The sequence below is a fragment of the Neovison vison genome, chromosome 3, assembly GCF_020171115.1.
Source record: "Neovison vison isolate M4711 chromosome 3, ASM_NN_V1, whole genome shotgun sequence".
Classification (NCBI taxonomy): Eukaryota; Metazoa; Chordata; class Mammalia; order Carnivora; family Mustelidae; genus Neogale; species Neogale vison.
The window spans coordinates 172,957,667-172,982,039 of NC_058093.1; the positions used below are offsets into that span (position 1 = coordinate 172,957,667).

Consider the following 24,373-nt stretch of genomic DNA (forward strand, 5'->3'; position numbering starts at 1 on the left):
GCTATTAATTAAAGTTAAGTATGCAGAATTGTGTCTTAGAATCTGCAAACATGCTACGGAAAGATATGTATTAAAGAATGGCCTAAATAAAAATTCAAGATCTTGCAATAAAAATATTCAGAAAACTCTCCTTTACTTATTCCTAACTGTATAAAAGAAAGATATTTAGGTTATAAACAAAGTTCTTTTCTTTGAAGAGAACCCTTGACTCTGTAACAGTTGCTTTGAAAATATTTACATTTATGTGACCTAAGTAAATTTTATCAACCAACAAACAGCAATTCCTTTAGTAAACTTTATAATCCTTTTTTTAATTACTTTAGAAATGTCAATGCAGGAGTACATTTTATAGGCATGCTACAGAGCCACTTTTCTAAAATTTACATATAGAAAGGTTAGGGTAGATCAAAGAGTTTTTTGTCTGTTTGTTTTTTTTACACAAGATAATCACAGGCTGGTAATGCAATGGCTAAAGACAAAAATGACTTCAAAATATGCAATCAACAGCAACTCACACAAATGGTCTGTTTTATTGCAAGGAAGTAGAAAAAGCTGCTAAAGTCAATACAAGGTAACCCCCCTTAAGCGAACATTCTAGCTTACACAATGTCAACAAGTGAGTATAAAATGAAGCCAAGTTAGAGCTTTGAATCTTGACCTTCTATCTCAAAGGGAATAGTGAAAAGAGTAAACTTCTTTTTAAAAACTGTCCCTCAGAAATCATTCCTGAAAGTTGATTTATAATTATGGTATCATACTAAATTTTAAGTAGTGGCTAAAAATATAAAAATTTTAAGTAGTGGCTTAAAATATATTTATAAAAATATAAATATAAATATCGTATATAGGTATGTGCATGTGTGATACATGTTACCGTGGTTCAGTAGTTTTTTTGTTTTAATATCTCAGATGTAGTTATTTAAAATATATTTTAGAAACCTAATTTCTTTTTAAAATACTATTTTCCTTTACGTAGTACTACAAAATAATATTCAGTATCATACTGGATATTGTTGAATTGCTATTATATGTGTTTTAACAGCATATAAATTAATTTTCTTTTAATATAATTTATCACCTTGGAAAAACTACTAATGAGAAAAAATTAATAATCCATTAAGAATCTTTAAAATAAGGTAGTTGAGTTTTGGCTTGTTTAACAAGTTTTTTTTTAGTGTAAAATAAGGTTTTACTTCACTATTTGTGAAAAAAAGAAGAAAATGACTATTCAAATTAAAATTCTCTACTTTCTGGGCTCATCTTTAGAGTCTCTAAGATAAATTTACATTTAAATGAAACACACACAAAGGCAGCTGGACTATCATAACCATCCCACACACATTAGTGTTTTCAGAGATTTAAATCTCTAATTCTTAGGGAGAGAAAATTGTGACTACACAACTATTTTTAGTCTGCTTTATTTACATATCATTGCAATAGGATTTATATGTTAACACTTTAACTTAATGTAAGAGTTAAGGGAAAAGTATCTCTGACCAGATCAAAATAGAATGAATTCTACTAACAAAAAAGTCAACTCAGAACAGAGTTCTCATCCATGTAAGTTTCTGGAAAACCAGCTTTAAATAAGAGAAAAACGAACACTATAGTAACAATAATAAATGACTAAATTAATGTAATGAGTTAGAATTTAGCAGACTAAATTATGGTCTTGTTCTTTAATAATAAAAAGAACTGAGAAATGTACTTGAGGCAGTACTTTTTATGCAAATGAAATGAGAGGAACTTTGATATTATAATTGCTATTGCCAATTATTACTTCAAAGTCTTAAAAAAATCAGTAAAGGTTAAACACAAACTTTAAGATAGAATTATGGTGCCTGTTTGCAATTTGTGAACTTTAGCTTCCCAAGTGCAAACACCATACAGATATCTGGTAATCTCCCATGTAACAGTATCTAAAGTAAGCCCACGCTGTTTGATTTTGGAAGTCTGATCCATTTGAAATCTAATGAGCAAAAGGAATTGTAACATTTATACAGTACAAGAGATTTGTCTGTCACATGTTTCAAAACATTTTTTCCAGAATTTCCATTACATGGCTCTCTTCCATCATGCATTATTATCCTGAAAACGAATGGCTTTCAGTTATTTTTTAAAGATCTATTTATTTATTTTAGGCAGGAGGAAAGAGTGTGGAGGCAGGGGGGTATGCACAGGAGGAGAGGGAGAGAGAGAGTCTCCAGCAGACTCTGAGCTGAGCCCTTCCATCTCACGTCCAAAGCCAAAACTGAGAGCCAGATGTTCTACAGATTGCACCACCCAGGAGTCCTGACTTCCAATGACTTTTTATTAACTAGAATATTTATTGACATTTTGTAAAATTCAGAAAGAAGAGAAAATGAAATGCATCTCTATTCACCTCTGCCACAGAACTGTTTTGGATTTATCTTTCCTTGTTAGCATTCTTTATTCAAAAGATAATGCTACTGACCTAGCTTTCCATGGGGCATGGGCCTCATTTCAGTATTTCCAGTTGAGGTAGTAAGCTTATGTTGTTCCATCTACCACCCCTCCTCCCAGCTCCCTTGGAGTCTGTGCCTTAAGGAAAGAAGTTTGGCCCAGGTTAAAGATGGATTCCACAGCCACGGAAAAAAGGGAACATGGCCCTACAGAAGCCCTTTAGTCATTCGTTACCAAATATTCATTAAGGAACAAATACATGATGATTTTAGGTATAGAGACAGAGTAGTGAGCAAAATGGACAAAGTACTTGTACTCATGGAGTGTTTATTCACATTTGATGAGTACATCCAAGATTTGACCCCAACTACATTCCTTACTAACCAGGCTATAGCCTTGGTACAGTCTGTTTCTCCAAAATAAGGTGCTAGCTGATCCTCTGGTGTTCTGAAAGAGTTAATATGTTCATTAGCACCTATTTACACTATCTTCAACAAGAGGAGCAACATTTGCCAAAAGCTACCTTTCTGGATAATACAAAACACGAGATACAATTCCTGACATCCAGAACTTACAATCGTCTAGTTGAGTAATGAGACTTGTAACCAAGAATATGATTTGCAAGGAAAGAACAAAGGCTAGGAAACCAGCCAGCCCTAGGTTGGAATTCTGACTTTTCCACCTACTACCTATAGGCTCTTGTGAAATTTACTTAAACCTTTCTCAGCCTTCTTAGCTGAGAAAGGCTGAGTTTTCTTAGCTGTAAAAATAAGAATCACGATGCCTACTTTACAAGACTATTGTGAGGATTAGAAATGATATGTGCACAATGCCCAAAGTAGTATACATTAATTTTTATTAAATTTTGGGGTTAAATTCTTCATTTCTGCTATAAATTCAGTGATTAAATAGTAGGAAAGGACTAAGAAGAGAATAATATATGGGTCTTAAAGACCTTTATGGTTTTTTTTATTAAAGGTTATGTTTTGTACATGCAGACATTCTCTGACATATATACACACTCTCTGAAATGCCAGCTATGCAACCACACCATGTATTACCCTGTTCAGTCACAGTTACTGCTCTGGAGGGAGAGGCTGAGATAAGGCATACCACTGACTCATGAGGCTTTATGATGGCAGAAAAGCCTCAAACAGTTAGAATATCTGAAATACCATGACCCAGACACTATGCTTCCAGACTCCAACTTGGTCACTTTAATACCTGTCCATATCAAACAACTTCTTATATCTTTTGACCAAGAATACTATGAAACTATCACACCTCATAGTAATCATTCCATTTATATGACTATGGGGGAGAAAAGTTGGTATTTACATGGTCCAACTTTTCTAGAAAATAAAGAACTTGGGAATACTAAAGAGGCAAAACATTTAATACAAATTGGTACTCTCTGATGAAGTCAGAGGACTGCAATTCAGCAAGTCTGATGAGGAAAAAAGCCTAATGTTTCCTGAGGGTCTATTTTATATCAGGAATTATGCTTAGTGAGTTGATTATCTCGGAAATCTGGCTTTTGGAATCAAATTATCAATCAACTGTCTTAGAGTCAAAATATATCAAGAGTTTAAGAGGAGGGACGCCTGGGTGGCTCAGTGGGTTAAAGCCTCTGCCTTCACCTCAGGTCATGATTCCAGGGTCCTGTGATCGAGCCCCACATTGGGCTCTCTGCTCAGCAGGGAGCCTGCTTCCTCCTCTCTCTCTCTGCCTGCCTCTCTGCCACTCTGTCAAATAAATAAATAAAATATTTTTTCTGTCAAATAAATAAATAAAATATTTTTTCAAAAAAAAGAGTTTAAGAGGAAAATTGTTATTTTCGGTAGAGATTTTATTTCTTTTTTTTTAAACATTATTTATTTATTTAAGAGAGAGAGCATAAACAGGGGAAGGGGAAGAGGGAAAAGAAGTGGAAGAAGCTGGCTCCCTGCTATGCAAGGAGCCCAAAAGACATGGGGCTCAATCCTAGGACCCTGAGATCATAACCTGAGACAAAGTCAGAGCTTAACTGACTGGGCCACTCAAACACCCTGAAATTTTTTTCTTAAATTAGAAATTAGATTAGTTTTACATTTTAAAGTGATGAGCCTATCAGAAAATGTAGTTGTTTGTTTTGGTATCAACCCATGGAATAATTCAACCAGTAAAATTATGTACAAGAGAATGTAAAAGAAACATTCCCTATATTAGTCTTAAAAGTGAAATGCTGGGATGCCTGGGTGGCTCAGTGGGTTAAAGCCTCTGCCTTCAGCTCAGGTCATGATCCTAGGGTCCTGGGATCGAGCCCCACATTGGGCTCTCTGCTCCCTGCCTGCTGCCCCCCTCTCTCTCTGCCTGCCTCTCTGCCTACTTGTGATCTGTCTGTAAAAAAAAAAAGAAAAAGAAAAAGAAAAAAAGAAAGAGAAAAAGAAAAAAGGTGGGGTTAATATATATATATATATATATATATATATATATATATATATATATAATACTGCTGCTCTCTTACTATTACTAGTAGTAATATTACTGGTCTACCTTGATCTTTCAGTGTGCCCCAACTTGTGAAGATATAGGTCTAGTCATTCTTTAATATGCTGAGACCTTAACCTCCTGCTCCAACAATTTTGAAGTGATTACTACATCATCAGAGTAGAACAATTACCTGTTGTTAGAGCCAACCATGGCTCCAGAGGTTTGATTAATTTATGTTTCACTAGAGAACCAAGGGATCAGAGCACTTTTCAAAGTAACTATTTACAAAAATGCTGCAGATCTAAAGTTTATAAGGAATATCTTCTTATAACATGTGTCAGAAATCCATGCTGAATTTTCAGGTGTATTCCCAACAAGTGAAATTGAGGAAGAATATTATGGAAACATTCTTACCATCATTTATCTTTCATCTCCAATATGCCAGACACTGTTATGATCTTTCAAAGAATTACCTGTTACATATAGAATGTAGACTGTCAGTTCTGTAGAGTGTAATTAATCAGTGAATACTTTGTGTTTACCATGTATCCAACACTATATTAGTCATTTTGGAAAATACAGACTATAAAAAGCCATAGTACCTTCTCTAAAGGGACCTATCCTCTAATTATCAGAAAAAATGCTTTCTGAAATTATTAGAGAATATAAATATCTATAGTAATTATATATGTATGTATATACTATATTCTACATATGTTATATATTGAATATAAATATCTATATTAATTCCAAAACTGTGATATATAAATTATGAATGTTATTGAAGTTTAGGGTAGAAGAAAATGAAAATTCCCATATTTAGTATATCTCCATAGAAGAAATAAAATAAAGTTTACACCTCAAGGCTGTGGTTCTTCAGCATTCCTGGGCATGAAAGTGGCTTGGGACCTACCCCTAAGGCTTAAAATCTGCATTTAAACAGCATCTCCACTTGATTCTCATATAGGTGGCCATAGTTTGGCAAACACTGTGTTAAATAATAGGTATGATTTGCAAGAATCTCTAAAGCAGTGCTGTCCAACAGAACTTCTGGCAACAACAGAATTATTCAACATCTGTGTTGTCCAAAATAGTAGCTACTATCCACATGTGGCCATTAAGCTCTTTTTTTTTTTATTTTAGATTTTTATTTATTTATTTGACAGACAGAGATCACAAGTAGGCAGAGAGGCAGGCAGAGAGAGAGGAGGGGAAGCAGGCTTCCCGCTGAGCAGAGAGAGCCCGACGTGGGGCTCGATCCCAGGACCCTGAGATCATGACCTGAGCTGAAGGCAGAGGCTTTAACCCGCTGAGCCACCCAGGCGCCCCGGCCATTAAGCTCTTGAAATGTGATTAGTGTGTCTGAGAAATGAAACTTTTTATTTTATTTAACTTTAATTTTAATTTAAATAGCCACAGCCAGCTCTGGAGAACTAGAAGAGATTTTTTTTTTAAAGATTTTATTTATTTATTTGACAGTGAGAGAGAGAGAGTGCACAAGCATGGGGAACCAGCAGAGGGAGAGGGAGAAGCAGGCTCTCCGTTGAGCAGGGAACCTGATGCAGAACTCGATCCCAGAACCCTGGGATCATGACCTGAGCCAAAGGGCAGAGGCTTAACCATCTGAATCACCCAGGTGCCCTAGAAGAGATTTTTAAGAGAAAAATGAGCCAAGCCATAGATAGGAATGTACATGACTAGGATATATAAGCAGGGGAGACAATTGATTGGCTTGTCTAAAACAGAGGTTTTATATTATATTATCATGAGGTGAGATTATGAAGAACCTTGAAGGAAATTGGATTTCATGGTACACATTGCTAGTTGCCTAATTGAGCCATTCCTAATCTTCAATATGAACAACCCCAGAAGTTTTTACATGGTTACTTAAGAGAGTGGACCTTTCCCCAGGCTCTGGGGATGAGTCTTGGTTATTCTGTACCAGTCATGGTATTTCCCTTTTCCTTATCAGTGACTGGTTTACACATGAGCATGTAGTAAATTCTGGCCAATGTAATTTGGGACATCTATGTATGTGGGTAAACTCTTTCAAAAAGAGTTTAGCCTGAAGTAAAAGAACATTTTACAGACTCTAGTTAAAACTGTGTGAGGTTTGGGTGTGCCACTGAAACCTTGGGGTAATGAAGAGACAAGATGGAAGACAAATGCCATCAAGCTGAGCATGGCAAAGAACGACCTAAAGAACCTGAGTCTTCTGTTTAGTTAAAATAAATATCCTTCAATAAAGTAATGGGTGTTTAACTGTGGAAAAAATATATATATACTACAGAATATCATGTAGTCATTAAAAGAATAAATAAAAGCTATGCCAGTTGACTTAGAAATATATCCCTGTGTTTTATTAAGTAAAAAAAGAAACATGAGGGGCACCTGGGTGGCTCAGCGGGTTAAAGCCTCTGCCTTCGGCTCAGGTCATGATCCCAGGATCCTGGGATCGAGCCCCACATCGGGCTCTCTGCTCGGCAGGGAGCCTGCTTCCACCTCTCTCTCTACCTGCCTCTCTGCCTACTTGTGATCTCTGTCAAATAAATAAATAAAATCTTAAAAAAAAGAAACATGATTTTTAATATGTATGCAATGATAGATTACATATATAAAGTATGGCAGCATATATAAGACGCTCAAAACATACAATATAAGGTTACATGATCATGGAAAAAGTTATAAAAAAGAAAGAGCAGATTTGCCACACTGTTGGGCTAAAGGGGAGGAAAAAGAGGGAATTTAGGCTCCCTGAATTTTTTTAAAAGATGTGACTATAGTTTTTTGAAAAACAGAATATGACCCCATGATGTAAAATTATTTGTTTTGGTGAATATATTTAAATATACTGAATAAGTGCATAAAATAATTACCACCAAAACATTAATGGTATTTAATTCAGGGTGGTTAGATTTTAAGAAGGGAAGAAAAACAAAAGGTAAGAAAGAGAGAGGGGGAAAAAGAGAGAGAGAGAACAGACAGGATGAAAAAATCAAATACATTTGAATTGACCCTTTTGAACAAAAAAACAGAACAGATGGGATGAGGGGGCGATACAATTCTGAAGTGAAAAGATTCACCCACCCTCTATGGTGGGTAAGAATAAGAGTAATGGTCTCCAAGTTCCCTGAATATTCCAGTAGAGATATAGAATTATTCAACATCTGTGTTGTCCAAAATAGTAGCTACTATCCACATGTGGCCATTAAGCTCTTTTTTTTTTTATTTTAGATTTTTATTTATTTATTTGACAGACAGAGATCACAAGTAGGCAGAGAGGCAGGCAGAGAGAGAGGAGGGGAAGCAGGCTTCCCGCTGAGCAGAGACTTACTGTAAGTGGTATTGGTTTAATTGGTTTAAAAATAAGAAATAAATGAGACATTACACCAATTATATCTTCTCTTCATGACCTCTACAGTGGTGACAATTTTAGGCATTCCTCCTCTATAAAAACTGAATGCACAGGATGATAATTGTGAGAAGTGGTTCTAAGATTCTTATGTCCCTAAAACCACGTGGGAAGATTGTTAAAATGCACAATCCAGGCTCCCACCCCAGAAACTCTCATTCAGTAGGTTAAGAGACCAATAATCCTCATTTAACAAGCACCCCGGGCAAGTAAGGCAGGTGTTGACAAATCGCACTGAAGAACAGCGAATTTAAGGATGTCTGATCTCTTTACAAACTGATTAGCCAAAGAATTTGAGAAGTGTGGTACACTAGAGAGAACAAAGAATTTTGAAGTCAGAAGATCTAGACTACCTCTCGGACCTAATCCCCCACTCCCTCCCTCGCTTGCCTCTCCCCTTCAGTGGCTGTGGCCTCCTTGCTACCCCTTCCACACCAGGTGAGAAGACTCTTCCTCTCAACTTTCCAATGACTCACACAGACTTCAGGACTCACGCAGGTGTCACCTCTCAGTTATACGTTACAGAGAATCACAGCTTCTATCTCACCTTCTAATTCCCCTTGCTGCTTCATCTTCCTCTCTAGCACTTCTTGCGATCTAAAATACAACGGTTTGTTCATTTTCTCTCGCTTATTGTTTGATTCCCATAAGAGCAGGAGAATTTGTTAGTTTTCATCACTGTGGTATCCTCAGTATCTAGAATGGCACCTGAACAGAGTTCAAAGAGGTTTCATTTGCCCAAGACAAAACAAATGAAGCCTGAAACATTCAGCGATAGGAGGCAAATACAGACAGAAGGTGGATAGCTTGTTAATAGAGATTCCTGGGCCCTGCCAGAGACTCTGATGATTCAATGGGTTTGGAGGGAGGCCTGAGATTCTGAATTTCTAAGAGGAACCCACGTGATACTGATAGAGCCTAGAGTAGTTACGAAGTGCCTCTGCCCACGTTTTAGTGAAAGCCAGCCTGTTCTATGTATAAGAAGAGCTGCAAGCTAGAAGAGGGAAAGCTTCATTCTCCTCATTCATGTCAGAAGAGAAAAGTCGTTCCTCTAATCTCTGTGTGCTTAAGCTATCTACCCAAATAAATGAAATGATTCTACGATAAAAATATTTTTTATTTATCTATATATCATGGATATTTATTGCAACTTGATTTTTAATAAAAACATGAGGTTTAGTTTGTTTCTAATTTTTTTGCTCTATAAATAATGATTCTGGTCATATTTTTGTCATATCCCTTTGCTCATTTGTCTAATTATTTCTTTCTAGCAAATTCCTAGGAGGGAAATTTGAGACAAAGAGTTTGAACCAAAGTTGACCAATAGAACTTCCTCCAGCGATGGAAATCTATATCTTCACAGTCCAATGTGGTAACCACTAGCCACATGCAGCTATTAAGCACTTGAAATATGACTGGCACAATTGAGAAACTGAATCTTTAGTTTTATATAATATTAATTTAAGCTTAAATAGTCACATGTGGCAAGGCACAACCATATTGGACAGGGTAAAAAGAGACATTTAGGTCTTATCCATGATGCCAAATTGCTCTCCAGAAAAGCTATAAGTATACTTACTGTGTAACAGTGACCACCATTCTTTACCCCAATGCCAACACTAGATTTTGTTTATCTATCGAATCTTCATAATCTGAAAGTTTAAAAGTGTGTGGTTTTCATAAGTATTTCTTTACTAATAATGTTGAACAGAGATGTTTCTTCTGTCATCATACTCATTCCAATGCAAATATTTTCACCCATGTTAATTAACTGAGAGGTTGGAAATTATCTTGCTTTCCAAATTTGTTTTGTTGGGCCTCTGTTTTCTTATAATTTCTTGGCAATAGTTAAATTCATTTTAAAATATGAATTTTCAGCTCCATTTGAAAAATGAAATCATCTGGCAACAGTGACACACAGTCCCATGGGACAAAAAAATCAGTAAAAAGTCTTAGAAATCTACTGCTTTCAGACTTCCTTGTCCACCAGAACCTGTTAGCCCATATGATTTTACAGGTGTTTGCTTCACTCACTCAGATTACCTACTTGACCTTTATAGGCACCTGAGTTTACAACTATTCTGAGTTAAATTCTGAGTGATTAAAAGGCAAACAGCAGCTAATAATAATGACTAAATTCCATTTCATACTTGGCATGCTAAAGTGATGTTATGAAATTTCTAGGTTATTTTATAACTAATATTTAACAGAAAAATATTTTTCTAGTGGTTGTTGACATTTCCTACTCCCTAAAGCAGTGGTTCAGCACCAGAATGGTTCTTAAAATACAGATCAGTTGGCCCTGTCCCCAGAGTTTCTGACTGAATAGTTTGGGTTGGGCCCCAAGAATTTTCATCTAACTTCAAGCTCCAAGTGCAGCTCTACATTGAGGTGAAGTTTTCTCAAAGGTATGGACACTCCTGAAGCATCCTGATAATGTGTAATATTAACAACCTTCTTTTTTTGTTAATGAATTTGTATATCCTTTCTTCCCAAAACATGTCCACATTTATTATTTCTTTTTATATTTATAACAATCCTGTGCAGAAAGTTGATAATTAGAGCAGTAAATAATAGTTCCATTTTATATAAGAAAAATAAGGCGCAGGAGTTAAGAATTTACCCAAATACATAAGAAATTAAAAGAGCTAGAACAAGCAGGTTTCCTAATTCCCAAACTGGGTAATATAGGCAAATGTAGCAATCCAGGACACAACTGGCACCATAAAAATAGAACCATGCCCAGGAAGAGGAAAGACCATATAAGATATTGTTCACAGCAACAAACACGGATCAAGTGCTGATTATATGTTAATCTATGTTAATCATGCCTATAGTCTCTACCCTATGGACGGTTGAAAACACTCATACAGCATAGAAAATTAAGAAAATAAAATCTGAAACCACAACCTTGAAAAGATACTGAATCTCCACATCATAGAGCGAAAGCAAATATGCTAACGGGGTAGGTAATAGGGTAAATACAGAGTTGGGTAGAAGAGAGGAGTCCCTGTGGGAGCTTCACATCTGGACTTGGAGGAGTTGCTATCACCAGTCAGTCAAGAATGGGAGGGAAGGAAGAGTACACAATAGGGAGCCCTCCTGGGGCTCAGCAGCACAAAGAACTGCTGTTATCCACATTGGGTGTGTGTTTGCCAGAAATATCAGGGCTGCTGGAACTCCAGAACTTACAAGGGCATGCTTTTGTGTAGTCTAAATTACCTTGACTATATAAGAACTCAAGTCAGAGGGAATAACTTCATTATCCATTTGTAGCCAAAAGATACCATGATTAGGGCTCATGAAACTTTCTCTCTGGCTTTCCCCTCAAGTTTTGAAAAGCATTCCTAGTAAAAATTCACCAAATTGTGATCACAATAATGCTAATTATAAATCAGTCCCTATAGGGGGAAAAAAGAGAAGACTACATTTTCACTTAGGTAGAATCGATGTATTATTAACTTCAGCAGCTACTTTCCTAAGATTTAAAATAATAATAACTAATAACAGTTACCATAGACTGAAAATAGAAAACAAAACAAAACAAACAAACAAACAAAACTACAATTAATTTGAAAGAAACTATTGGAACATTTGATTCAGTCTTCATTAGCAGTGTAACTGACCTGTTCTATATGCCCATCTCATAGTCCAACTCAAAATGACTGAGGCAGTGAAATGTCTACCACTCCATTTAGAAAAATGTAGCAATACTGCTGAAAAAAAAAACACCTCTCACTTTGCACAAGACCAAAGAAATACAAATCAAACAAAGGGATACAATTTTACATTGATCAAATCAGTCACAATAACATAAATGTTTTAAAACGACATAAGCATGCACATAGATTGTTAATGGCAGTATAAATTATATAATCCTTTTGGAAAGTAATTTGGAACTTACCAGGAATCTGGAAATGTTCTATTAAAAATAAGAGCTAACATTTACTTGTGTTTTTATCATGCTATTGCTTTCTATCTTAACCTTGTAGAGAACTATTAGTATACACATTTTATAAGTCAAGAAGCAAAAGTTCTGAGAAAAAAATTATAAATTATTTTGCCAGTAAGTAATGGAGTGAGGTTCTGAACTCTGAATCTTTAATTTTAGAGTCCACCCATTTACAATTACACCATACTGCCTCTCTGAAGAAATAGTCCGAAGGAAGGAAGGAAGGAAGGAAGGAGAAGAAAGGTACATTCATGAGGACAGTCATCATATTTTTTTTTTAAGATTTTATTTATTTATTTGACAGACAGAGATCACAAGCAGGCAGAGAGGCAGGCAGAGAGAGAGGAGGAAGCAGACTCCCCACAGAGCAGAGAGCCCAATGTGGGGCTCCATCCCAGGACGCTGAGATCATGACCTGAGCTGAAGGCAGAGGCTTTAACCCACTGAGCCATCCAGGTGCCCACATCATATTATTTTTAAACACTGGAAAATTCCCAAGTAGAAGAAGGGCTAAGTAAATTATGGTACATTAATTGGATAAACTATTACAAAATTACTATGAATAATAGGGAGCAAATTATTAAAAATGTTGATAAAAAATCAGGACAGAAATGTTTCTGTAATATGATAAGACATTTATAAAAATATATATTCATATGGCAAGACTGAGAATGGAGCTGGAAGAAATAAAAACTACTATCATTTTAGAACTTTCTGCTAGAACTTAATTTTCTTTTACTTTTGTCAGTCTTGTCAATCAAGATTACTCTAAGCACCTTACCTTACAAACTCATTCTCCTAGTTTATATTCTTATCATCCCAGTGAAACATTCCTAAAACTTCACTAACAATTTATTCATATTAAAGACTTATTCAAAGTAATTACACAATATTCTTTATTGGTGATTCGGAAGCTCTAAAGTATGTGACTTCTTAACATCAGTGATTTTTGCAATCACCATTTACAGTATATATATATATTTTCTTTTCAAATCTTTATTTAAATTCTAGTTAGTTCACAAACAATGCAATATTTGCTTCAGGAGTAAAATTCAGCGATTCATTACTTACATACAACACCCAATGCTCATCATAACAACTATCCACCCATTTAGCCCATCCCCCACCTGCCTCCCTTCAACAACCCTCAGTTTGTTCTCTATCTTTAAGTCTATTATGGTTTGTTTCCCTCTCCTCCTCCATATGTTCATCTGTTTTGTTTCTTAAATTCCACATGAGAAATCATGGTATTTGTCTTTCTCTGACTTATAACAGGGTACTTTCAAAAAAACTTAATTGAGATCATATAAAGTGACCAAAAGCAACTAATTCTTTTTTACTTTCATAACATTGCAATCACTCCTCAGCTCCCTGAACCCATCCAGGGATCATCAACCCAGAGTTTGCAGGTGTTTTAGAGATCAGAAAAGTTTCCTACTAAGAACATGATCTCTAAGTGAATACTTACAAAGTAAATAAACCAGCTGTAGGGATATTCACATTCTAAATGCTTGTGAGAATTACTAAGTAAATTATGTCAATTTCTTTTGAAGTACACAAGTGAAAAGAAAAAAATTAAGAGTACCAAAAAGAAAAGTAAGAGTTTGGTAAGAGTAATTTCCCTAAAAATCTGCACCATGAGCTATGAAGAAAATTCTCTCTCCTTAGCCATACAAGGTGATACACAGAGAGAGGCCCAGTCAGCTTAGGGTTTGGTCTCTATCAATAACATAAACAGACATTTTGCGGGAAAGTGAAGTAGCTGTTCTTCAATGATATCAATCTCATAAGAACAGGAATGTACTTTAAACCCCTCTAATTTCCTTGTTACGAATCTACAAATCAGGAAATTTTTTGTCACTCTATGGACACTCTTGGACACAGGTCCAACTGGTTATCCTTAGTCAATCGTAGAACATCTACAGAAGTGCTATTTTAATAATAAAATTTTGGATTTAAAAGGACCCTTAGAAACCAAGTAGTTCAGTTTGTTTATTTAACTGAGGGGGGAAAAGCATTTCTAAAAAAAGTTACTTCATTTAGCTAGTTTATAAGTACAAGCCTGGAACTAGATGTGCTCAAATATCTTAAACTTGGTTTTCATATTTCTCCCTTACCACTAAATTTCTGTATTATCTTATGTCAATGGGAGTGTATACATACGTCTTTTCAATGTATTCCGATAATATACTTCCCTGGACATAGTTAGTTACAGTGCTCGTCCTTTACTTCATAAAGAGCTCCAAAATGGAGGGGAAAAATTTTTTTTAAATGGTTATTAAAAACAGTGTAGAGGGGCACCTGGGTGGCTCAGTGGGTTAAAGCCTCTGCCTTCGGCTCAGGTCATGGTCCCAGGGTCCTGGGGTGGAGCCCCGCCATGCCATCCCATCCCATTGGGCTCTCTGCTCAGCAGGGAGCCTGCTTCCTGCCCCCCAAACCCCGCCTGCCTCTCTGCCTACTTGTGATCTCTGTCTGTCAAATAAAAAATAAAATCTTTAAAAAAAACACAAAAACCTAGAGTAGAGAAACTAGTGATGGTGGGGGCAGAGGCAGAGATCATCCTTTAACAGTTCGGCTTTCCACAGTATATTTGTTTCAAGATTTTTAGCATTCTAACTGATCTTCCACTGCAATAAGTGCCTTAGGCCAAATAAGAGGTTCTGAAGTCATCATGAATGGGTATCACATAGTCATCACCATTGATATGTAGTTCAGTCTTATACTCCATTCCTTTCATCCTTTATTTTCATAATTAATTCCATTTAAATAGAAGATGTATGGAAGAATATAAAAGAATTGCCTCTGGGAAGGAGGGCATTGGGGCTATGAAGTGGGAAAGGGAAAACTTACTTTACACTGTGAAACTCTTAACCCTATGCACATTACTTTTCAATATTATTTAAATTGTCCTTTACGGCACCTGGGTGGCTCAGTCGGTTAAAAGGTTAAACATCTACCTTCAGCTCAGGTCATGATCCCAGGGTCCTGGGATAGAGTCCCATATTGGGCTCCCTGCTCCTCAGACAGCCTGCTTCTCCCTTTGCCTCTCCCTCTGCCTCTCTTTCTCTCTGTCTCTCATAAATAAATAAATACTTATTTCTTTAAAAAAAAATTAAATGCCCCTTTAAACACACGCCTATATTCATATAATTCTATCATAAACATTTCCAATGAAACAACTATTTCAACATTTTTTCTCTTTCAAAAACTTTTCAGTATTGCAACTTGTAAAATCACATAGAAATTTTCAGAAAGAAAAAGAACGCAGTCACAAAACTCAAAGCAGAATTCCAGGATCTAAAGTATAAGAAAATGTTCGGAGGGATGAGAAGTTTTTAAGGGGTCATTTAATTAAAAAAAATTTTTTTGCAGAAAACCTCTTCCCCATATTCAAATAGCTAGGTTTTAATATGAGATTTAAGAGGGATTGGGGGGGGCTCTAAAGTTGTAAAAATAGAAATGAAATTTTGGTTTCTGTCTTTGAACTGGAGACTGAGGACTTAGGATAGGGTGGATAAGGACCTTGTGACAGTCACGTTCATACAGGAAAGGAGTATGACTGAATGAGTTTCTCCAGGATCCGTCCACCTCAGTTGGAGGCAGCAGCTGTTCTCATGAGGATGAATCGTTCTGGACCTTACTTGGGCTCGATTTAACGGAGAAGTCCCATGAACTGAATCTATACAGATAATTTATTTTAATGGAGAGCTCGGAAGAGGGACTAAGGGGATTGATTTACTTTAACAAACTGCCTCATCATCACCCTTGCCAGGCCAGAGCACATACCTCACCTCGCCGTCTATTTGTGTCAGGATCAGCTGTCAACACAACCCTTTGTGTCTCATTCAGATTAAGAGTGGTCCTCCACCACTCACAGAAAAATGGAAATGATGGCTGGAGACGCGCGCGCGCTGGTGACGAAGTGACATTGGATGTGGAGAAAAGAAACCCATGGACACTGAGCGACCGCCCAGCCACCGCTGGACGCTCTCAACTTTCCCAAGCTGAGCTCTCTCCATCCTTTCCCCCCACCCCCGTCACCTCCGCGCCTCCTGCCTGCCCTCCACCCGCCGGGCGATCCCCTCACAAGCCCCTTAGGCTCGGGGAGACAGGACCACGGCGCGCCCCCGCCGCCTCCGCCTCGGCGTTCCCTGCCGCGCCGGAGCCTCTCCCATCCCACGCTCGGGCTTCCTCGCTCCCGCCACAAAGGCGGCGAGAAGAGCCCGCGGTGACAGGCCTCTGGCCTCCGGGCGCGGACCGCACGGGCTCGGTCCCCTCAGAGGGCTGACGCAAGGCGGCAGGGAGAAGGGGTTCGGATCCGAGGCTGCCACTGGCGCCTGCCCTCGCCACGCAAACACAGGGGCGCTCACACACCCGCTCCGCCTTCCCAGTCCTCCAGAAAAAGTCCGCCGCAGCGCTTCCCCGCGCAGGCAGGGTGTCCACAGCCCGCCAAAGGGCAGCTCCTGCCGGGCAGAGGCGTGCGCTCGCGTCCGGTTCGCCACCTCTCACCTCCCCGCCTCCCCGCGCCCGCGCCCCGGAGTCCCCGCAGACGCTCACCTGGCCCTGGCGGGGCGCTAGGGCAGAGAACCAAGGGGTGGCCCTCGCCTCGGCCGGGGCTCGTCTCCCCACCCCCAGTCCGGGTCCCAGCGCAGCGCTGCGCTCGCTCCGGCCGCCCTCTTCGAGGTGCTAGCGCCGCCGGTGGCTGGCGTCTCTCTGGCAGGCGCGCTTGCCGCGCGCTCAGTTCCCCGGGGCGGAGCGAGGCGGCTGCCGCAGCGGCCGGAGGCGGATTCCTCAGGTGCTGCCCCTCCCGCTTCCCCAGAATCTCCGCGGCGGGGACCCCCGCGCCCCCTCCCCCCGCCCCGCCTCTCGGCCTCCCGCAGCCCTCGCGCCCGCGAGTGGCCTTTAGGGCTCCTTTTCCCTCCTTGAGGACAGTGGGCGCGATGGGGGACCTCCTTGAGGACATTCCCCCCCACCCTCTCCAACGACGCCCCCTCCCCTCCTCAGTCCCCTGTGCTCACGCCTCCATTTCCAAACTCTATGACCCAAATGATGTGTGTGGCCACTGTGGGGTGTGGAGGGTGGTGTGGAGGGGGTGTTCTGGGAAAGAGGATTGCCCCCCAGAGTGCGGCTGACGCGCTCAGCCGGGAAGAAAAATTATTTTCTCGCGGATTCCGCCTTCATTCACAGAGTGCTCTCGCTTCATTGCGCGATTGCTTTCTCTGTCCGCAGGACGGCGGCTAAAGGGCCTTAAGTGTGAACTCGGCCTGGGCAATGGTGGGTCAAAAACCCTTGGCCTTTTGCACGAAGGGGGGTAGGGCGGGAGGCAGGACGCGGACAAAACTAAACAAACCCGGGAGCTCCGGGCCAGAGCCAAATTTTGCACCTCCTAGATGAGCACGCCCCCCCCATCCCCCCAGCCAGCGGACCCCGGCCGGGCCCTGGGGGAGGCTGCCTGCTCGCGGTGGCTTGTCCGGAGCCTCGGGATACGGAGGGATCGTCTGCCCCACCCGCAGCCACTTCCAGCAGGCCCTGGACCATGACGGGTACGCCGGGAACAAACGTTCTCAAGAGATGCTCGGCCGGCCTATAGTGACAGATTGCGCTCCACTTCTCACAGCTGGTGGTATCTGTTAGAGATGTAGTTCCATTTTAAAAACTGTCATTGTTGCCAGAGATAGGCTGCTAGACTCCTTTACTGAACTGCCCACCCCCTGGAAGAAACAGCTCCATGCTACATGTGGTAGAAGAGTCTAGGTAAAGAGAAGTTGATCTACTTTTAGTGTCTTGGGGGCAAGTATAGCCCCGGGTAGCTCAGCACGTTGGTGGAAATAAGGAAGCTACAGCGGGTTGCTTATCAGTCTATTGTTACGGTATCATTGTCAATTATAGTTTAAAGACAATTTCAATTAAAGTAGACCTCATATGATCTCTATGATCTCTAAGTCAGTACTATTCGTTTGCTTGTCTTGTATTTTTTTTTTTAAAGAACCGAAATGTAATACCCCTTCCCCCCCCCCCCCCCCCCGCCCTTCTCTTTTGGTCGATCCAAAGGGAATTGACCAGAAGTGTGGAATCACCACAAAATAACTTAGGCATAGTTCAATTATGACTAGCAAAAGCAAGCGATTTGTTTGTGATTTCATTTGTGTTCTCTCCCTCCTCCACTGGGAAGAGACGCTCAACTGCCATTTTCTTTAAAATCCTTTTGTTCCTTGTGGTGATAAGAAGCAGAAATGGTTTTTTGGTTTGTTTTACAATCAAATCCCTATTGTTAGGTCTTTAAAATCACATAGAAACACTTTTAATGTGCCACAGGGGCAGGAAACACGGCTTTCAATCACTGCTGTATTCGCACAGTTCTGGATCTAGCACACAATACAGGCTTAGTAAATGAAATCAATACAAGTTTTAAACAACTACAGCATAGAGAGATGCAGATGATTAACAGTATAGCTCAACATCTCAAAAAGGAATCCACACTCACCATGAGAACTAGACATACATGTGGAAATGAGTTAGTAGAAACCTGAGATTTCAAGTTAACATTGCGAATACAAACTAAGCTCACAAGAGGTTAAAGCAGGTGAGAGAAACTTTTGAAAAACTCAATCCCTCACAAGCTCTGAGGAGCTGGGGAGAGGGACACCATCCACTTTAAAGATAAGGAAACTCGCAACAATGAGTAGCCTTAAAACAAAACTACAGTGCAATTTTCTTTCAGTTTAGCTGAAGGACCATTGTGGAGTGCCGCTAGGCTCTGGAGATGTAAAAGCAAATTTGGCAGATTTATTCAAGGACCTTAGATTAACATTACAGAGCTCTGGTATTCATTCTTCATTCTTCATTCATTCACCGTATTGTGAGTTAGATGTTATAGTGGGTATACCATTGTGAGCTAGATGGTATAGTGGGTATAGTGGGAACTAAGGTTCATCAAAAAACAAAACAAGTCTCTACCAAGATTAAGTTAGTGATACTAGGGGCGCCTGGGTGGCTCAGTGGGTTAAAGCCTCTGCCTTTGGCTCAGGTCATGATCCCAGGGTCCTGGGATTGAGCCCCGCATCGGGCTCTCTGCTCAGCAAGGAGCCTGCTTCTCCCTCTCTCTCTGCCTGCCTCTGCCTACTTGTGATCTCTGTCAAATAAATTAAAAAAAAAAAAAAAGTTAGTCATACTAATCTATTTCTGGATTGAAAACTTTTTAATGTCTCCTTTATTAGATAATACATTCCCTTTCCCTGAATTTATTTGTTTGCATATAAATCTCTCCTGGGTTTATATATCCCCCATCATGCCCAATAGATTTCTGTGATTATAAAATATGATAGGGCTGAGTGAGCACTCTGGATCCTGGCTCTAAGACCTACCTATTACGTAACATTGACCAAGTTACTTGACTCCAGCTTAGTGTCCCCATCTGTAGAATAACATCACAATAGTACATACCTCAGAGAGAAGCTATGTGGATTTTGACGATGCACAATACCTGGCAAACTATAAAATGTTAACTGCTGCAAATCCTTCCACTGTTCTCTGTGACAATGATTCCCAAGATTCCCAAATGCTTCTCCATAGACATTCTGCATCAGAATTCAAATTCAGTGGAAAATATGAGATTCACAACAGTTGGGGACCTTATGAATAATAGAATCCTTCCAAGTTGTTATTGTGATGATCCTCTGTCTCTGCAATGGGAGAAGTTCTATGATTACATTCTGGTTCTGCTTTCAAGGATGTACACCCTTCTGCATTAATTTCTGTAGCCCTTGTTCCACACTCTGGAAGACTCTTTCTTGTTCAATATCCTTCATGGCCACTTCTGAAGTGGGCTTGGAGATGTACTCCCTCCTTGGAGACTTCACAGTTTTCCTAGCTCATTTCCTGGCAGTACAAGTTTGGGATCCTGAGAGTTCTTTTACAATTAAAGGTTTTTAAGGCCAAGTTTGTGGCTTATCTGCCAATGCAGTCCTCAGACACATAGTAGACTTCATATTTATTTGCTTCCATCGAGTTCCATGTGCCAACAGTCATACCCAAAGTTCTTTCCTGGATGTAGTTTCCAATACTTTATTCCCTTGCTTACTCTCTCTGTACCTTTTTCTCTCAACTTAAAGAAGTTTGAAGCTTGGTGACTCAGCATCCTGTGTACCATCCTGTGTACCAACAACCATTATCTCTGAGGAGGAAGATGGGCACTACTTTCCTACTGGGGACCAGTTCATTGAGGGAAACCAAATTCCAACCTAGTACCACCATCCTCAGGATAAGACTCATTGTGGGGGTGCGCCTGGGTAGCTCAGTGGGTTAAGCCTCTGCCTTTGGCTCAGGTCATGATACCAGGGTCCTGGGATCGAGTCCCGCATTGGACTCTTTGCTCAGCAGGGAGCCCGCTTCCCCCCTCCCCGCCCTGCCTGCCTCTCTGCCTACTTGTGATCTCTGTCAAATATATAAATAAAATCTTAAGAAGAAAAAAAAAAAAGACTCATTGTGGGGAATTGAAATTAATTTCAGATGGGATGCCAGTTACCAGCCGTGAGTGATCTAGATCTTCCTTTATAAATATGAGCAGATAAATCAGATAATCATTAGGAGGAAATCTATTGTTTGAAAGAAGAGGCCAGATTAAAGCAGATACCACTCACTAAAATGGAGTTAATGTAGGAAATAGGAGAAAATATTTTTAAAGAACCTGTTCATGTTCTTAGTGAAATTTAAAGAGTGATAAAGACAGGTTGAAAATAGAGCAATCTGAGAACCAGAATATCCTCAGAAATTAAAAAGTACATGAATATTTTAAGTTGAAAAGACTACAGAAGCAGTTAATAGAAGAAAAGATCATGCCAAAAACGTAATTAATTAATTATAAGACCATCTCAAAGAGCCCTTCCAATATGTAGAACAACAACAACAACAAAAAAGTAGAAAATATGGAAGAAAAGATAAATATTTTTAAAAGATTCAGGAGATCCAAATTCATATGTTGGAAGTTTTAGAAGCAAGATGGAATAGATGATATGGGGCACCTGAGGGGCTCAGTTGGTTAAGCATCTGACTCTCGATTTTAGCTCAGGTCATGATCTTGGCATCCTGAGAGCCAGTCCTGTCTTGAACTCCACACTCAACAAGGAGTATGCTTGAAGATTCTCTCTCTCTCCCTCTCCTTCTGCCCCTTGCCCTTCTCTCTCTCTCTCACTCAAATAAATAAATGCTTTTTTAAAAAGATGGAATAAATGTTATATATTAATATAATTGTGATATATAATATCTATTTTTTAGTATACAACAAAACATCCTTAAAAGAAACTAAAGACCTAAATAAATGGAAACCTATCATGTGTTGTTGGAGTTAATATTCTTAAGGTATCTATAAACTCCAAACTGATCTAGAATTGACACAACCTCTATCAAAATTCCAGCTGGTTTTGTTTTGTCTTGTTTTATTTTTGTAGAAAATGACAGGCTGGCCCTACAATTTGTAGCGAAATTCAAGAGACTCAGAATAGTCAAAACAATTTTTTTTTTTAATTAAGAAGGTCAGGGGCACCTGGGTGGCTCAGTCAGTTAAGCACCTGCTGTCAGCTCAGGTCATGATCCCAGGGTCCTAGGATGGAGCCCACGTCAGGCTCCCTACTCAGCAGGGAGCCTGCTTCTTCCTCTGCCTCTCCCTGATGCTCATGTGCACACTCTCTCCCTCAAATAAATAAAGTCTTTGAAAAAAGAAAATAAAAAAATAAAAATTAAGAAGGTTGGAAGAATGAACTTCCAAATTTTAAACCTCATTACAAAGTTACAATAAAACAGAGTGGAACTGGGATGCCTGGGTGGCTCAGTCAGTTGAGAATCTGCCTTCAGCTCAGGTCATGATCCCAGTGTCTTGGAATCGAGTCCCGCATCAGGCTCCTTACTCCATGGGGAGCCTGCTTCTCCCTCTGCCTCTGCCTGCCACTCTGCTTGACTGTGCTCTCTCTCTCTCTCACGCTAAGAAATAAATAAATAAAATTTAAGAAAAAAAAAAAGACAGTGGAACTGACATAAAGATAGACATATAAATCAATGGAATAGAATTGAGAGTCCAGAAATGAACCCATAAATCTATGGTTAATTGACTTTCAACAGGGTATCAAAATAATCTGCCTTCCAACAGATATAAAAATTTATTCAAAATGGATCTTAAATATAATGTAAAAGCTGAAAGTCTAAAACTCTATTTACAGAGTTCTTTGACTTTGCATTAGGCAACAGTTTCCTAACATGACACCAAAAGCACAAGCAACAAGGCAAAATCAGATAAATTGGTTCATAAAATCAAATGCTTTTGTGTATCAGGGGCACCTAGGTGGCTCAGTTGGTTGAGGGTCTGATTTGGGTTCAGGTTATGATCTCAAGGTCCTGGGACAGAGGACCAAATTGGGCTCTGAGCTCAGCAGGGAGTCTGCTTCTCCCTTTCCCTCTCCCTCTGCACCCCCCCACTAATGCATACTCTCTCAAATAAATAAATAATTTTCTTAAAAATCCTTTTGTACACCAAGGCTAGTATTAAGAAAGTGAAACGATAACCCACAATGTGGGAGAAAATATTTGTAAATTATAGATATGATAAAAATCTATTATCCAAAATATATTAAGAACTCTTACAACTGAACAATAAAAAGACAAATAATCCAAATGAAAAATGAAATCAAAAAGATTTGAACAGACATTTCTCCAGAGAAGATTGTCAAATGGCTAATAAGCATACAAAAAGGCGCTCAACATAATTAGCCACTAGGGAAATATAAATCAAAACCACAATGAAATATCGCTTTATACCCATTAGAACAGCCATTAGCAAAACAGAAAATAACAATGGAATGCTATTCATCTTTAAAAAGGAAGGAAATTCTGACATACAACAGCATGGATGAATATTGTAGACATCATGCTAAGCGAAATAAACCAGTCACAAAGGACAAATAGAATATGATTCGACTTCTCTGCGGTACCTAGAGTAGCCAAATTCATAGGGACAGAAAGTAGAGTGGTAGTTACTTAGGCTGGCGCCAAGGTGGGGGAAGTGATGTGGAGGTATTGTGTAATGGGTACAGTTAAGGTTAAGGTTAGAGTAAGACATGAAGAAAGTCCTGCAGATGGATGATGGGGATGGATGCCCCAAAATGGGAAGGTATTTAATGTCACAGGACTATACAAAACTATATCCTTAAAAATGGTTAAAATTATAAATTTTATGTTCCCCATAATAAGACAGAAGTTTTAAAATTTGTTTTTAAAAATACAATAACAAATGTGAGCAAAGACATGAAGAAATTGGAACCCTTATACATTGCCTGTAGGAATGTAAAATGACAGAGCCACTGTGGGAAATGATTCACCAGTTCCTCAAAAAATTAAGTAGAATTATAATGTGACCCAGCAATTCCACTCCTAGATAGCACCCAAGAGAATTTAAAATATTCACACAAAAACTTTTTACACAAATGTTTATAACAGCGTTATCCATAGTAGCCAAAAATGTGCACCCACCCATAAAAGAATAAACAAGATGGTACATCTGTACGATGGACTATTGTTCAGTCATTGTTTTTAAAAGAGGAAGTAGTGATGCATGCTCCAAAATGGATGAAACTTGAGAAGATTACGCTAAGTGGAAAAGGTCAAACATAAATAATAAATAACATAAAAAAAATAAATGGCCACATATTCTATGATTCCAATTATACAAAATGTCTAGAGTAGGAAAATCCACAGAGATAGGGGGTAAGTTAGGGGCTACCTGAGGCTAGGAGGTTTGGGGAAAAATGGAGAATAAGTGCTAATGGGTCTGTGTTTCTTTTTGGGGTGATGAAAATGTTTTAAAACTGATTGGGATGATGGTTGCACAACTCTGAATATACATACTCAAAACCACCGGATTGTACATTTTAAAAGGGTAAATTTTGGAACACCTGGGTGACTCAGATGGTTAAGTGTCTGCTTTAGGCTCAGGTCATGATCCCAGGGTCCTGGGACTGAGTCCCGCATCAAGCTCCCTGCTCAGTGGGGAGTCTGCTTCTCCCTCTGCCTGCCACTCCCCCTACTTGTGCCTGCGCTTTCTCTCTCTCTCTGACAAATAAATAAAT

The 24,373-nt window shown here is 39.2% G+C and overlaps 1 protein-coding gene across 1 annotated transcript in view; it reads right to left on the reverse strand.

The window, feature by feature from the left end:
- The window catches only part of GREB1L (GREB1 like retinoic acid receptor coactivator), a 272,594-nt gene extending 255,648 nt beyond the window's left edge, over positions 1-16,946 (reverse strand). The window contains exon 1 of the mRNA XM_044243306.1: positions 16,818-16,946. The gene's annotated coding sequence lies outside the window, so the exon portion shown is untranslated. The remainder of the gene's footprint in view (positions 1-16,817) is intronic.
- Between the last annotated feature and the right edge of the window lie 7,427 nt (positions 16,947-24,373).